Genomic DNA, 16,795 nt, shown 5'->3' with positions numbered 1-16,795 from the left:
CCTGACAGAATATACAAAAACAAATCAGTCAAGATGGCTGCCAAAAAATGGAAATATAGGCCTCACAGTGTAATAATGAGTATGACAGCTCTGTCAGCTACAGAAACCACTCAGACTCCTCAGCTGAGGAAATGTCTGACAGAATGTGTATCTGTGTCAATTGTTTGACACTAATCCAAAATCCCCTCTAAGAAAGCTGCCGTTCTGGTAGCCAATGCAGGGAAAATAATGCAATATGGGTAGCGTTCTATAAAAACAACCTCAATTCCTACAGTCATAAAAAGAAATTAATTGCTTTAGTACATAAATATACATTAGGTGTAAACGCCCTTTAAGAAGGACCATGTCGTAGTTTATATCGGCCATCATGACAAAGGCCAGGAGTCATCTCTTCTGGTATTTGGCATCCTCTCACCAAGCTCATCCTACTTAGTGTGAAAACACCCTTCACTCCATGTCATCTGTTGCGTCCCGGGATAGCTGGGGAATCACCAGATTAAAGGGGCATCGGCTTACAGCCTCCATCTCTACTTATCACTATTAATTTAGAAACATTTCATACCTTTATCTAAAGTGAAAGCCACACACCTCAAATACTCTATACCCCTCTGTGACTCGCCAGGGATGTTTAATGCAGTAAGGGCCAGTTCCATGTAGATGTGACCCCATTCCCACTTTCTTGGTGATAAGCATACCCAGATTATCAGACCTTCCCCATTTAGTCGAGACCAGCCATACGTAGAGTGGGTTTCCAGCGCATGGGGAAAGGCATGTTTTGTCCCCTTAACCTAACAATTGTCTCTTTAGAAAGTATTAATGCCCCATTAATGCACTCTTTAACAATTAATGATGCCTACGAGTGTCACCTATAAAAGTAATAATGTCACCTTTAGGCCTGCACAGGCGGCACCAACATCTTGTAGGCCTACAACAGCCTGTGTCCTACAGGACGTTAGGTAGTTGGGCATGGACAGGAGCCTATAACTAACTGCTGTGCCACAGTATTGGCCTTATGGTTACACCAGTACTACTCAAGGTGACGCTCGACAGAGATTCAGGGTACCGGGCCATAACTATTGAGCAAACGGATCTTCAATACCAAGGGCGCAAGCTTTTTTTACTGTTTTTTCTCTTGAAATGTTGCACCCCTAAGAACTTTGTGCCTAGCGTAAAAGCCACATTATGGCTCCAGTGTATCGGGGAAGTTATAGACAGACCCTTAAAATGTTATACTGATTGTTAAGCTCCTTCTTTGAGTGTTACTTAAATCCAGAATTCTTCTAAAAAAAGGCAAATCCCTTTTCAAAACCTTTTGTAGAATTGGAAAAACTGCATTGCTTTATTCCAGTGCACAAACTGTGCCCCTCTTGCCAATGGATTGGGTTTCCATGAACGCTATTCAAGGGGGTAGAACTGAGTTGCAATACCCCAAAGAGCCTATGGATAACAATGGCGCTGTTTCTAAAAAAAAAGTCTTCCACAAGTCTAACTACGACTATTGCATGCTTTTTTCATGCCACTGTTACAGACCACCACTACTAACAGCGACATTTTTCCTGGTCAGAGTAACCATACAACAAGCTAAGGAGCTGGTACAGAATACGTAGGAGATGGGCCTGACCTCGTGGTCACCATTTTCAAAGTAAGAAATGCTAGGACTTGTAAGGCAGACATCAGAAGATCTGTAAGTTTTGATACCTGAGGCTTGAGGAAATAAATAACTCTCCAGGAGCCACTTGCTGATATCAGACACGCCACTTACCCCCCCTCCCGCCTCCTCTACCCCCAGGGCAGGTAACTTGTTGGCGTAAGCTTATCTACAGTAGTCTGAAAATCTCAGCCGTGTTCTCTGTGATATATATTACAAGTAGTAGGAAATTCTCATGTTTTGCTAAAATGTTGGAAAATGTGCAGCAAAATTTAAAGCGCACCTAAAATCCCTTTTCGACACATTTCGTGACTTTTCAAAAGTCCACCTACAGTGGCTACCTAAAAAAATGGGCTCGCACAAAAAAATGTACTTCAAAAAGGGCGCAAATGGCACAATGAATATAGCACAAAGAAAAAAAGCACAAAACAATAAAAACTTTACAAAAAAAGGCACAAATGCAATAATGAAAGTACCGTGGTGATCCATAAGGGACCATCTGTCAGCACAAAATGACCATTCAAACCCAGCATTGATGCTCAGTGATGAAGCCTTGGCGTGGCCGAGCAGTTGAGCGCACCTTGCCACCTATTTGCAAAACAAGAAGATCAGAAGATGTCCTGAACTGTTCCACCACATGTAGTGTGCACTGATTGACTGTGCTTGGTTTGAGCAGTCATTTTGTGCTGACAAGCTTATTTCAAGAAGATTTATAGATCCGCTGTCCTTATAGACATAGTTCTGAAAATGCTTAAGTTATACCACCATGGCTTCTATTATCACTGATGCAATGAGCTCTAGAGGACAATCATTCTTTTTGATCCTTCCTTGAAGACCATCCAGCTGACACCATAACATCACTTTTTGGACAACACTAACCAAATGGACCACATACAGTACTTCTGAGAAGGATCACTTATTCTGTTTGTCCCTAACATGGAATGTCCGGTGGATGTGTGAACAGAGCCTTATCAGACAGCGGATCAAGCACTCAGATAACGTAGATAATTTCATCCAAGGCTACATTCCCACAATGCAAAAAGACAGCGGATCTTTCGAAGCGCAAAGGTGCCAACCATAACTAACAAAATGAACATTTTCAATCATGATAGATGTTCATTGGGTGCAATTTAACCTTAAATGACCAACGATGGACAGAAATGTTCCCTTAAATGACATTTTATCACCTATCTGCAGGTTATGGATTAATGATCCTTCTGCTGCTATCTCCACCACTCCTAAACTCCTCTGTGTGATTGGAGTTGCAGTGAGCATGTGCAGCTCTAGCAGTGGTGGTGGTTGCACATGCTCACTACTTCTTTGCTCTCTTGATCAGTGGTGGTTTCAGCAGCTCAGCTCCCCTAGACATCGTACAGTTATCAGGTATCCTGTGGATAGACGATAAATGTCATTTACGAGGCACCTCCATTATTTTCTTTGGAAGGTCCTTCGTCCTTTTATAATGGCCTCCATACACCATCAATCGGAAGAGGGAAATAATGCTCCACAGGTGTCTGATAGCGGCATGTCTCCCTTAAAATCAAAAGGATTGGGCATCAAAGTTCAACATGCTCAACCATTTTTTTTTGCCAAGGGAAAAGTCAAGATGCACCTTACAGGTTAGATATGGAGACATTGACCAAGTGGGAAGGCCAATATTGAATTGAATGTCACTTTAAGGCCGGAGTCACACTAGCGATTAAAGCGGACGAATGCAAAGCGATAAAAAATCGCATTGCATTCGTCCCAATGTTATTCTATGGTGCTGCTCCCATCATGCGTTTTTTTTATCGGATCCGTTCCTCGGACCGAGACAATCGCAGCATGCTGCGCTTGTCACCGATTTTCGGATCGGATTCGCCAATGCAAGTCTATGGATGCGATTAAAAATCGCATTGAAAACGCACCACACGTGTGACTTGCAATTAAATCGCAAGACTTCTCCAGGTCAACAGGAAAGAGCATCAGGCATTGGCATTGGATGACAATTTGATGCTTAGATGCGAATAAAATCGGTTCATCGCCGGAAAATGGGATGACAGACGGATCCCTGGACAAGAATTCTTTGTGCGATTTCGTACCGTTAAAATCGGACCGATTTTTTATTCGTTGTGTGTGATTCCAGCCTAATGCACACTAATTTTGAGGTGCGGCACACTGAGGAGGAAGAAAACCTCACCATGTGGGATCATCTTCTGACAGCAGCTTATCTGTCCAAAAAACAAAAGGATCAAGTGATTAAATTCCAAGTCCCCAATCTACGTTTCCCCTGATATAAAGCTTAGGCGCATAGTCAGGAAGCCTTCATATTTCTACATATCTTACAAGGAAGAGCGCAGATGTCCCTTTATAAAAGCGCTACCTGCCAACTTTTGGGCTGCTATGGAGGATATCGATAAAGCAATAAGTTAGTTATGCAATTTGTTTCATTTAGGAAATTATTCAAGATGCTTGGCATGCTGAGAGTTGTAGTTTGGCAACAGCTGGATGTCACAGCTTCATATTGATAAATGCCCCATAGACCAAACTGATCACAAATGAAGGTAAACCCTATAACCCCCAAACTTCTAGACATGCTGGAACTTGTAGTTTCCTAATAATTAGAGAGCCACAACTTGTACATTTCCGTTTGTAAGTGACCCAGATGTCAAATGTGATGGCCACCATGAGAGTCCCCAGAGATGATCAGCAGCCTGAGCCTTACCTTCAGGGAGGGATTACATGTATCTTCTGCCTCTTGTAAATAGTTCAAAACAAAAAGTATCCAGGATCCAAGTGTTACAAAGATAGATCACAGCAAGTCCTCCAGTGGTGACATGGTCACATCCAGCCTGCTCTCCTCTCACCTCCTGCCCCAAGAAAGTCCTACAACTTTCCCAGCACAATCCAGCTGAGGTCTACACTGAGCCAGTCCCCAAAGCCAAGGCGCCTCCCTCCTCTCCTGTCTCCCTGATCAATTTCACTCCCCTCTGGAATGCGATCCCTAATTCTGCAGTTTGCCAGTGGCATCCATGTTTCTCCCCCTTCCACAGCCCAATCTGCCTGGTGGGCTTCTGAGCCTGCACACTATACTGCGCCCACTCCTCCCCCGGTGACAGCTCCAGCACAGACCTGCACTTCCATGTGTTCCAGCCTCCCACCCCTCACACACCTCCTGCTGCCAATCTGCAGAGAATTGATCACTAGTGGTTCTATACAGCCAGCTATGGACCCCCCATACATATAGCCCCCCAGGGGACATCAGCACTCAGGGCAAGGCAAGTGTTGCACTACCTAACCCAGTAATAAAACGTCCAGAGTGAGTGATGCAGGAGGAAGGTATGTCTCCCCCTTACCCAGTATTAATGTCTAATAAGTACCCCCATAGAACAACTCATGCCCCCTAGTATCCTAGTCAAGACATAGTACCACCTTAATCAGTAGTGATGTTGTGATGTAGCTCCAGAGGGCAATGCCAAAGAAAAGCAAACATTACATCTAATCCAGTAAAATGACCCCCTAAAACGAATAATGCCCCCTGAGTGCAGTAGGGATGCCGTAGGGTAGCGCGAGTTGCCAGTTCCTGTGGGACGGTAGGTATTGTGACCCCTAAAGCAGTAAGTGTCCCCATAAAACAAATAATTCCCCCTAGTATTACCTTTAGAAATAGGAGTACCACTTTAAAAAGTAATGATGCTGTGTAGTAGCATGGGTTGCCATTGCCCAGGGCAAGGTAATCACTGCACCTCCCCATCCTAGTAATACCCCCCTGAGAGCCCCATAAAACAATAAGGCTCCCTAAGAGCCCCCTTTAGAAACAGCATTGATGCAGGGGGATAGCGTGGGTATGAGTGCCCAGTAATAATGCCCCCTAAGTGCCCCCTTAGAAATAAGAAGTAATGGTGTCCCAAGGGGCATTCTCCAAAAGTAATTAAAATTAAAAAACAACATTTTGTTTCTATTCACCTTCTGCAAGTGCACAAGTCGTCTTGTACCCCTTACAAAGAGCGGCTCAGCCCAGGGGGCACAGGGCGGTGACATCATTGTGCCATCTGTATTGATGTCATGTTGTTGCCAGTATAGTTTAAAGTGGTGCTTGCCCAAAGATCCGGGAGCCAGAAAAATGGGGCACATGCGCTGCCCTGACTCTACAGCGCTAGCTTCGGGAATATTGTGCACCCGTGTGGCCCCCTCCCATGGCTTACAAGCACCAGGTATCAGACCGCCAAATGTGTGCATGGGTTCCTTATGTGATGAAGTTGTAAGGTGCCATGGTTATCTGAGCACGACCACCTATTTCTGACACTGCTTATGAGGGCCTTCTCTGACTGAGACTGCTAATTGGGACCTTCTCTAGCTGACACTACTTATGGGGGACTTCTCTGGTTGACACTACTTATGGTGGACTTCGCTGGCTGACACAGCTAATTGAGGCCTTCTCTGGCTGACACAGCTAATTGAGGCCTTCTCTAGCTGACACTACTTATGGGGGACTTCTCTGGCTGACACTACTTATGGTGGACTTCGCTGGCTGACACAGCTAATTGAGGCCTTCTCTAGCTGACACTACTTATGGGGGACTTCTCTGGCTGACACTACTTATGGTGGACTTCGCTGGCTGACACAGCTAATTGAGGCCTTCTCTAGCTGACACTACTTATGGGGGACTTCTCTAGCTGACACTGCTACTGGGAGCTTTGTATAATTGGTCATGGTAATGGGGCTTTTGATGCCATGGTTTATATTCCCACTTTCTGCTGTCACTGTTTATGGACGAATTGTCTTGCTTCCGCAATGTGAACAATTGCAAACTGATACTGTTTACGGGGGTCCCTCTCTTTTACTCTGTTTATAGTAACACTGGAGAGGATCTACTCCAAAATCCTTCTAAAAATGCTGCGCTAACCTCGCCTTAGACAGCCGTCCACATTGCTTCTCCAGGTGTCAGTCCCAGTACCCTTTTACATTTGTCAGGTGTCAGCCATAGTGCCTGCAGGTGTCATTCCAACTTCCCCCTTAAGTGTCCGCCATATTTAATCCCTTGTTGCCAGCCCTAGTTCTTTGGTTGTCAGATATAGTGCCCACCTTTAAGGTGGACCTGTACCAGGTGAAAAATGTCCAGGTTTAGTTCTTATTTTTTTATCGCTGTTCTCCCGTGTAATCCCCTTTTCCCTTTTTTTTAATCTGCCATACAATTCCAGAGAAACTGGAATTTAATTTAATTTAGTTTTAAAATTTAGTTTTAATTTTACTTAACTTTAATTTAGTTCTGATTTGTATGTTTTTTACAGGGGGTGTGGCTCACAGGATCCTCTGGGGCGTGTCTCTAGGCCACTCTGCTTATTCACCTTTGAGCAACTCCCCTTTGTTAAAAAAAGCACTAAATAAAAAGTCTCATATCTTTGGGACAGTATGGCAGATTATAAAAAAGGAAAAAGCAGAATACCTGTAGACTGTGGGCCCTTGCGGGCAGGGTCCTCTCTCCTTCTGTACTTGTGTGTGCCTTGTATTGCTCATGTTTATTGTACTTGTGTATGTATGCCCCTTTTCACATGTAAAGCGCCATGAAATAAATGGCACTATAAAAATGTATAATAATAATAATAATAATAATAATATACTCAGGGGAACAACGGGAATAAAATAAAGTGTCCCCTAATGTGTCAGCCACAATGCCCCCTTCAGCTGTCAAACAAGTACTACAACTTCTCAATGTAGGTTTTTACTGTGTGGCAAATGGGTGATGTCTTCGAGGTAAAATGTTTGTCCCTCGTCTGGCTCTTACTATTAGAGTCTCACGTATTGACCTCGGTCTTTTCATCAGGGGCTTTGTGGAATCCCCTCCATGCCCCCTCCACTTCTCTGCTACTTGTGAATGAAGTTACTGTGAGTGCGCTCTGTATACCTTCACTGAGGGGAAACTAGGAAGTAATGAAGGAAAGGGGGGCTTCAGAGAAATAAAAACATACCCCAGACTGCTATTTTCAGTGTCAGATAGCATTTAACTGTTTCTGCACAGAGGTAGGGGTCTTCAAAAGAAAAGGACCATAGGGAACTAGGGAGCTTGGTTTCCCTTTAACTCCTCTAGTATGGGAGGTATCTTTGTATCATTGCATACATAGGCTTGCCAGTGTGATATTAATATTGTTGTTGTTGTTGTTGTTGATGTTGTTGTTATTGTTCTTGTTTTGTTCTTGTTGTTGTTGCTTTGTTATTTTTATAGCTTCATGCCAAACATTTCTACTTTCAACTATGGTAAAATCTAGAGATCAATTAGATGTGTCCTGTAGGTGACAATTAGAATGGTGACCCCCAAGCTTCTAGGAAGGGGTTATCCCATCCGGACACCCCCTTTTCTAAATCCAACTGCCCCCAGTGATCAGCTTATGACCTTGGGTCCAGGTGCTGTAACCACCTGTGGTCAGCTGTCAGCACTGGGGGTGCAATGCATTTCTCTGGCAGATGTTATGCAAGATTGCACATGGCTGGTGATCGTTCTCATTATCAATGCATAACCCTAGTCAAAATCTAATAACATGTACACAAAATGTAAGGCAAACTTCTGCTAACCCCAATATCCCAGTGCTATTGGCCTTTCATATATCCATGCATACCTGCCAACACTCTCACATTACCCTCAAGGCCAGAGGCCTTCACAACATATGGCTGCATGCGTTCTGCCAAAGTGTTTTTTGCGGCCCCAGAGCTGTTCAGGAGACGCCAGATCCTATTCTTCCTTTATTCAAAAGTATCCGCGTCTAACAGAAGCAAATACATCAGAACACTTGGGGCCAGGACTGGGGCCGAGGAGCATGCATCAGCCCTCGCCCCGACGTGCAGCAGCATGATGAGGTCATCACTCTGCTGACCTCATCACACTGCTGGTGTCACCAGTGCAATAGAGGCAGAGAAGACGGTGGGCACTGGTAATCGCTCCATGGAGGAGTTTAGGATTAAATATACTATCATATTAGATTAAGGGGAGGGACAGGTTGGGGTTACTGAGAGGGCACATTATGGAACAATGGGGGACATTATGGGGCAATTGAAGGGATTGTGAAAGGGGGCATAGTACAGTGAGGGGCAGTGTGGAGACTTTATGCAGACGGGACAGTGTGGGGGGAATATTATGGTGAGGGACAGTGTGGAGGGAAAATTATAGTTGGGGCAGTGTGGGGGGATTATTATGAAGAGGAGCTGTGTGGAGGGAAATATTATGGAGAGGGGCAGTGTGGGGAATATTATGGAGAGGTGAAGTGTGGGGGATATGGAGAAGGGTAATGTGGAGTGGATATTATACAGATGGGCAGTGTGGAAATATATGATCTTTTTATGGGGAAGAGCAATATGGAGGGATATTATGAAGAGGGGCAGTATAAGGGGATGTTTTGCACAGGTAGAACAGTGTGGGGCAATTATTTATTCAGGGTCAAAATTATATAGAGGGGCAGTGTGGGGGATAATATGAAAATGCGCAATGTGAGGTGTTCTGTCCAGTCATATAATTGCTGTCTAGAAAGTCATTTTTGTGTGTATTAATCCTTCATATATTTCATACTGTAAGGTAACAGCACCACTTGCTGGCCGTTTAATGCATAGATTCTAGTTTAATTTGCAATGTATGTGGGATTGTTCCTGTTACATCATAGTCTTGTTTATAACACTGTGAGGGGAACAGCAGTCTTTATTCCTCCACGTGTCTTAGGAGAATCTACACCATTCGTGTTCTTCATGCTTCTTAAACAGCCTGCTCTAAGCATAGTTGGTAAGCACTATCTAGGTGTTATAATCCTGTGTTTATAACGTTGTTGTACTAAATAGGTAATAATCAGCTATGTATTACCTCATGTTACCTATGTATTACTTCATGGTACCTATGTATTACCTCACGATACCTATGTATTACCTCATGGTACCTATGTATTACCTCATGTTACCTATGTATTACCTCATGTTACCTATGTATTACCTCATGGTACCTATGTATTACCTCACGGTACCTATGTATTACCTCACGTTACCTATGTATTACCTCACGGTACCTATGTATTACCTCATGTTACCTATGTATTACCTCATGGTACCTATGTATTACCTCATGTTACCTATGTATTACCTCATGGTACCTATGTATTACCTCATGTTACCTATGTATTACCTCATGTTACCTATGTATTACCTCATGGTACCTATGTATTACCTCATGTTACCTATGTGTTACCTCATGGTACCTATGTATTACCTCATGTTACCTATGTATTACTTCATGGTACCTATGTATTACCTCATGGTACCTATGTATTACCTCATGTTACCTATGTATTACCTCATGGTACCTATGCATTACCTCTCGGTACCTATGTATTACCTCATGGTACCTATGTATTACCTCATGGTACCTATGTATTACCTCACGGTACCTATGTATTACCTCATGGTACCTATGTATTACCTCATGTTACTGTGTATTGCAGACTATCTGTATTTTTATGCTCTGTGCAGTTATATATTCTGAAATGCTCCTGTTATTGCATCCTATAGTTTCACCCTTTCCTGTCACATCTGCAATCAATAAAAGAAGGTTACAATTTTACAGCCTCTTTTTCTTAAAGAAGACAGGGGGTACTGCTAACGTGTATGAGGACAGTATATGAGGAGACATTATGGAGAAGAAGCAACAAAGATCAGCTCACCTCCTCTCCAGTCCCACCGTGCAGATCATGCAGTGCTCCAAGTAGTATGAGGGTGTGTGCACACGTTGCGGTTTTTGCTGCGGCTTTTTCCGCAGAGAAACCGCATCTCTTGGCAGAAACCGCAGGGTAAAATATTCCTGCGGATTCCTAGTATTTGTTCAGCAGATTTGATGCAGGTTCTAGTGCGTTTTGGCAGTGCGGATTGGAGAGAGAGAGAGAAAAAAAAATGAATGAATGAATATGTTTTTTGTATGTCCCAGAACGTAGAATGCAGCTGCGGTTCCCCAAAAAAGAAGTGACATGCTGCGAAAAGTAAACCGCAGCGAACCTGCGCTGAATTTTCCACAGCATGTGCACAGCGGATTTGGTTTTCCATAGGATTACTTGGTACTGTACACCGCGTGGAGACTGCTGTGGATCCGCAGGGCCAAATCCGCTGCGGATCCACAGCAAAAAATGCAATGTGTGCCCACACCCTGAGGGTATGTGCACACGCTGCGGAATGCTCTGTGGATTTGGCCACGCAGATTTTGTAAAATCCGCAGGTAAATCTGCAGGTCAAAAGACCTGCGGTTTTACCTGCGAATTAGCCTGCGGTTTTGCCCTGCGGTTTTTCATCTCTACAATAGAGGAGATGGTAAACCGCAGCGGAATTCGCAGAAAGAATTGACATGTCAATTCTTTCTGCGGTATAGAAACCGCGTGAAAAAATCCACACCGTCTGCACTGCGGTTTTTGATATCCATGGGATATTACGGTACTGTACACCGCAGTAGAAACTGCTGTGGATCCGCAGCAGAATCCGCAGCGTGTGCACACAGCCTGAAGGTGAAGCAGAAGTCCAGCGTGGGTGATATCCATAAAAAATAACTTTTATTCCATTTTCTTTAAAAGCACATAAGTCCAAAATCCATCTTTATATCCAGAGACACAAAAACGGATAATTCCTATTAGTGACAGGCTTAAAGTGCATTTAAAATCATATGCGTTTCAACGGTCGTGCCGCCTTAATCATTGTGTTAAAAATAAAATGGAAGAGGGCTGCTATAAAGGACTAGGCCCATTAGGTTACACCCTCTGATCCTGCAGACTTACGTGCTTTTATTGAAAATGGAATAAAAGTTATTTTTTTGTATATCACCCACGCTCGACATTATGGAGAGGTACAGTGTGTGTGGGGGGTATTTTATGCACGAAGCACAATTAAGGGCAATTATTTATTCAAGGTCGTAACATGGGAGATATTTTTATTTATGGCACAGTGTAATGATACTTTCATTTTTAAGAGCGCCATATCAGGAAAAGCTACTGAAGTCAGAGAAGAGGGAAGTCTGCAGAGATGAGCTCTGGGCATGAAAGCTCATCATAATGTCTGTACTACATGGAGACAAAATGGATGGGAATGACTTCAGTCAGGAAAGATGTCACCTAGAGCTCTGGCAAAAATTAAGAGACCACTGTAAAATTTTCAGGTTGTCTGATTTTTCTCTTTATAGGTATATTTTTGAGTAAAATGTAAATTGCTCTTTTATTCTATAAACTACTAACAACATGTCTTCGAATTTTCAAGCAATAAATTTTGTATTTATTTTCAGAAAATGAGAAATGGTCAAAATAACAAAAAATACAGTGCTTGCAGACCTCAAATAAAGCTAAGAAAACAAGTTCATAATCATTTAGAAACAACAATACTAATGTTTTAACTCAGGAAGAGTTCAGAAATCAATATTTTGTGGAATAAATATGATCTGTAATCACAGCTTTCATGCATCTTTTGGTTTTTGCTTTTGGGTGACCCTATGCCACTCCTGGTACAAAAATGTAAGCAGTTCTTCTTTGTTTGATGGCTTGTGACTATCCATCTTTCTCTCTATTACATTCCAGAGGTTTTCAATGGGGTTCAGGTCTGGAGATTGGGCTGGCCATGACAGGCATTTGATGTGGGGGTCCTCCATCCACACATTGATTGACCTAGCTGTGTGGCATGGTGCATTGTCCTGCTGGAAAAACCAGTCCTCAGAGTTGGGGAACATTGCCTGAGCAAAAGGAATCAACTGATTTTCCATGATAACCTTGTGCGCATCTTGATTCATATGTCCTTCGCAAAGATTAATCTGCACAATTCCAGCCTTGCTGAAGCATCCCCAGATCATCACCAATCCTCCACCAAATTTCACAGTGGGTGCAAGACACTGTGGCTTGCACTTCTCTCCAGGTCTCTGTCTAACCATTAGACAATCAGGTGTTGGGCAAAGCTGAAAATTAGACTCATCAGAGAAGATTACCTTACTCCAGTCCTCTATGGTCCAATCCTTATGGTCTTTGGCAAACTTCAGCCTGGCTCTCCTTTGCTTCTCAATGATGAAAGGCTTTTTCTACCTTTACATGACATGAGCCCTGCCTCTAGGAGCCTGTTACGAACTGTTCTTACCATGTACTTCAACCCAGCTGCCACTTGCCATTCCTTTTGTAGGTCACTTGATGTCATCCTGCAGTTGCTGAGTGACATTCGAATAAGATGATGGTCATCCTGGTCAGTGAAGAATCATTTTCGTCCTCTGCCGGTCTGAATCTTTGTTGTCCCCAATGTCTGCTGCTTGACCTTCTTGTATTGGACTGCCGTCTTAGAAATTTTAATGCTGGAGGCAACATGACCCTCACTGTATCCGTCTGTTAGTAAAGCCAGAATTGAACACTTATTTTCCTCACTCAAGACTTTTCTTTTCAACTCCTTTGGCATTGTTAAAATTTATGTTTTCATTCCTATTACTTTTGGGATATTACTAGCACTTGTTTTGCCATCCAGCTTGTCCTATTGCGAGAGGATTGTGAACACCACAGCAGGGTTTTTTTTTATACTTTCCTTCATTAAATAAGGTTTGATTCAGGTGATCACCTAATCAGAAGCATATTAAGTAGAATGAGGTGTACTCTGGTTGGAATTCAGCTGACACTGGAATGGAATGGCTGTCAGACATGTAGAGAAGCTGATTTTTATAAAACTGTGCAGTGGTCTATTAATTTTTGCCAGAGCTGTATAAGGTACCTGGGTGTAAATGTTTATTTGTGATACTGATTACATTTCATCAGTACTGTGGTTCCTATATGGTCTGCAGTCTGATGATGACTGGTAACTAGTGTTGAGCATTCCGATACCGCAAGTATCGGGTATCGGCCGATACTTGCTGTATCGGAATTCCGATACCGACTTCCGATATTTTTTCAATATCGGAATTCGGCATCGCAATCGGAAGTTCAAAGTTGATTGACAGACTGACGTCATCATGATGCGCGGTGTGTGCGCATCATGATGCGCCGTCATTTCGGGCCTTCCGGGGGTCTCTGCCGGCCTGCCGGGGGGGCTGTGCCGGCCTGCCGGGGGGCTGTGTGGACTGCCCGGGGTCTGTACCGGCCTGCCGGGGGGCTGTGCCGGCCTGCCGGTGGTCTGTGCACCCTGTGGGGGTCTGTACCGGCCTGCCGGGGGGCTGTGCCGGCCTGCCGGTGGTCTGTGCACCCTGTGGGGGTCTGTACCGGCCTGCCGGGGGGCTGTGCCGGCCTGCCGGGGGGCTGTGCTGATGTCCGGGGGTCTGTGCAAGCATCGTCCGATGGGACTACAAGTCCCATCGGGCGATGCCTGCTACCATGACAGTGATTGACACATTAGCCAATGATGGGACAGTAGTAGTCCCATCATCCGGCTAATGTGTTAAATGTTAAAAAAAAAAAAAAAAAAAAAAAATACTACATACATACTACATGCATGCTACATACATACTACATGCTACATACATACTACATATATACTACATACATACTACATACATGCTACATACATACTACATGCATGCTACATACATACTACATGCTACATACATACTACATGCATGCTACATACATACTACATGCATGCTACATACATACTACATGCTACATACATACTACATATATACTACATACATACTACATACATGCTACATACATGCTACATACATACTACATACATACTACATACATACTACATGCATGCTACATACATACTACATGCATGCTACATACATACTACATGCATGCTACATGCATGCTACATACATACTACATGCTACATACATACCACATACATACTACATACATACTACATATATACTACATGCATGCTACATACATACTACATGCTACATACATACCACATACATACTACATACATGCTACATACTACATACATACATGCATGCTACATACATACTACATGCATGCTACATACATACTACATGCCACATACATACCACATACATACTACATACATACTACATGCTACATACATACTACATATATACTACATACATGCTACATACATACTACATATATACTACATGCATGCTACATACATACTACATATATACTACATGCATGCTACATACATACTACATGCTACATGCATGCTACATACATACTACATGCTACATGCATGCTACATACATACTACATACATACTACATGCTACATACATACCACATATATACTACATACATACAATACATTCATACAATACATACATAGACATACAGTACATATAACATAGAGTAACATACTTACCAATACTTGTCACATTGTTCCCCGAAGCCATTGTCTTTTCCGGAATAAATATTAACATAACAAACCACAAAAATACTCACCCACGATCCGAAGCAGTCCACGAGTGTGTCCCACGACGATCTTGGGTAGAGAACGGCAGCATCAGATGATGCTGCCGTTCTCTACGGGCTGCAGGAATCCAATGACGGAAGGTAGGTATCCTTCCGCACTGTATTCCTCCGCCACTTAAAAAAAAAAAAAAGTCCCTAGTCTCACTTTATGCCATTGCTGCGTGGGAAATTCCCACACAGCAATGGCATAAAGTGAGACTAGGGACTTTTTTTTTTTTAAGTGGCGGAGGAATACAGTGCGGAAGGATACCTACCTTCCGTCATTGGATTCCTGCAGCCCGTAGAGAACGGCAGCAACAGCTGATGCTGCAGTTCTCTACCCAAGATCGTCGTGGGACACACTCGTGGACTGCTTCGGATCGTGGGTGAGTATTTTTGTGGTTTGTTATGTTAATATTTATTCCGGAAAAGACAATGGCTTCGGGGAACAATGTGACAAGTATTGGTAAGTATGTTACTCTATGTTATATGTACTGTATGTCTATGTATGTATTGTATGAATGTATTGTATGTATGTAGTATATATGTGGTATGTATGTAGCATGTAGTATGTATGTAGTATGTATGTAGCATGCATGTAGCATGCAGTATGTATGTAGCATGCATGTAGTATATATGTAGTATGTATGTGGTATGTATGTAGCATGTAGTATGTATGTAGCATGCATGTAGTATATATGTAGTATGTATGTAGCATGTAGTATGTAGCATGCATGTAGTATATATGTAGTATGTATGTAGCATGTAGTATGTATGTAGCATGCATGTAGTATATATGTAGTATGTATGTAGCATGTAGTATGTATGTAGCATGCATGTAGTATGTATGTAGCATGCATGTAGTATGTATATGGTATGTATGTAGCATGTAGTATGTATGTAGCATGCATGTAGTATATATGTAGTATGTATGTAGCATGTAGTATGTATGTAGCATGCATGTAGTATGTATGTAGCATGCATGTAGTATGTATATGGTATGTATGTAGCATGTAGTATGTATGTAGCATGCATGTAGTATATATGTGTTATGTATGTGGTATGTATGTAACATGCATGTAGCATGCATGTAGTATGTATGTAGTATGTATGTAGTATATATGTAGTATGTATGTAGCATGTAGTATGTATGTAGCATGCATGTAGTATATATGTAGTATGTATGTAGCATGTAGTATGTATGTAGCATGTAGTATGTATGTAGCATGCATGTAGTATATATGTAGTATGTAGCATGTAGTATGTATGTAGCATGCATGTAGTATATATGTAGTATGTAGCATGTAGTATGTATGTAGCATGCATGTAGTATATATGTGTTATGTATGTAGCATGTAGCATGCATGTAGCATGCATGTAGTATGTATGTAGTATATATGTGGTATGTATGTAGCATGCAGTATGTATGTAGCATGCATGTAGTATATATGTAGTATGTATGTTGCATGTAGTATTTATGTAGTATGAATGTAGCATGTATGTAGTATGTATGTATGAATGTAGCATGTATGTAGTATGCATGTTGTATGTATGTAGCATGTAATTTTTTTTTATTTTTTTTTACATTTAACACATTAGCCGGATGATGGGACTACTACTGTCCCATCATTGGCTAATGTGTCAATCACTGTCATGGTAGCAGGCATCGCCCGATGGGACTTGTAGTCCCATCGGACGATGCCTGCACAGACCCCCGGAGCCTGCACAGACCACCGGCAGGCCGGCACAGCCCCCCGGCAGGCCGGCACAGCCCCCCGGAGCCTGCACAGCCC

At 42.7% G+C, this 16,795-nt stretch overlaps 1 protein-coding gene across 2 annotated transcripts in view; it reads right to left on the bottom strand.

The window, feature by feature from the left end:
- The window catches only part of ADAMTSL4 (ADAMTS like 4), a 236,808-nt gene extending 232,082 nt beyond the window's left edge, over window positions 1–4,726 (bottom strand). Inside the window, exon 1 of one of the 2 annotated variants that reach the window (XM_073567228.1) lies at window positions 4,353–4,726. The gene's annotated coding sequence lies outside the window, so the exon portion shown is untranslated. The remainder of the gene's footprint in view (window positions 1–4,352) is intronic. The other variant, XM_073567227.1, reaches the window with a different exon arrangement.
- Window positions 4,727–16,795: the final 12,069 nt, after the last annotated feature.

This window comes from Dendrobates tinctorius, unplaced genomic scaffold (assembly GCF_039654945.1).
Source record: "Dendrobates tinctorius isolate UK_male_01 unplaced genomic scaffold, ASM3965494v1 ptg000019l, whole genome shotgun sequence".
NCBI classification, from domain to species: domain Eukaryota; kingdom Metazoa; phylum Chordata; class Amphibia; order Anura; family Dendrobatidae; genus Dendrobates; species Dendrobates tinctorius.
Note: the sequence above shows the minus strand (reverse complement) of the source record. Positions and strands in the feature narration are given on the sequence as shown.